Below are 1,028 nucleotides of genomic sequence, written 5' to 3' on the forward strand. Positions count from 1 at the left end.
CGGTGATAGAAGCCCGAGGATAAGCGGGAGAGCACACACACACCTCTCCTTCGCCGCTCCAGCGGGCAGCACCTCGCGCGCGACAGGACGCGTGCTGGAGAGGAGACCCCCCTGCCTGAACATCGGACACCGCCCATGCACCCCCCTGTGACGGGGGAGCACAGCAGAGCCGACCCGCCGGGGGCCCTCTCCGACGCGACCCGAACGGCCTCATCAATCGGGAGCAAACACACACGGTCGAGTCCTGAGCCAACTCACCCCGCCGCCCACCAGTGGCCGCAAACCAGCGGCGGGCGCTGCGTGTGGGTGCGGACCATCGTCTGCAAGAGGTGCCCACTCGAGCCTGAACACCGGCACCGCCCCCACGCTCCCTGTGACGGGGAAGCAGGGAAGCGCCAGCCCGCCGAGGGGCCTCTCCGACGTGTCCCGGGACACCTCAGCGGGCGTCTGCGTGTGGGTGTGGATCGGCAGCCGCGAGCCGGCTGCTGCTCCGGCCGGAGCACCGGCATCACCACGCTCCCTGCGACAGGGGCCCGAAGAACGAGGCTCTCGAGCCGCTGGTGTCTGGGCAGAGCCGCACGGGGCACCCCCCGGTTTCTCTCTGGACCACCCTCTGGCGTTCACGAACGGCACACGCGCCAGGCCTTTTCCCCGGCCGCGGGGGGGGGGGGGGGGGGGGGGTGGTGGTGTCCGGCTCACCCCTCTCCCGAGTCGGCAACGGCTGCATGGGACCTGCCGCTGGCTGGGCTCCCCGCCTCCGCAGCGGCTTCCGGCACCTGGGACACACTCGCGGGGCTGCCGGAGACCTGCCGGGAGACCGCCGCGCCGAACGGGCAAAAGAAAGCGCTCTCCCCGAAGGGCCGGGCTCAGGACCGCTCCCCGCCCGCCCTCGTCGCAAGCCGCCCTAGGCCTCCCGCGGGCCGGCCACAATGCGCTGGGGGCGCCCGGGAGTGCGGCTCCGGAACTCAGCGGCTGTTCACCCTGTGGCCTACAGTCGTACCGCTAAGTCCAGCGGGGCGGGAGAGCCG

The sequence above is a fragment of the Struthio camelus genome, unplaced genomic scaffold (assembly GCF_040807025.1).
Source record: "Struthio camelus isolate bStrCam1 unplaced genomic scaffold, bStrCam1.hap1 HAP1_SCAFFOLD_33, whole genome shotgun sequence".
NCBI lineage: Eukaryota > Metazoa > Chordata > Aves > Struthioniformes > Struthionidae > Struthio > Struthio camelus.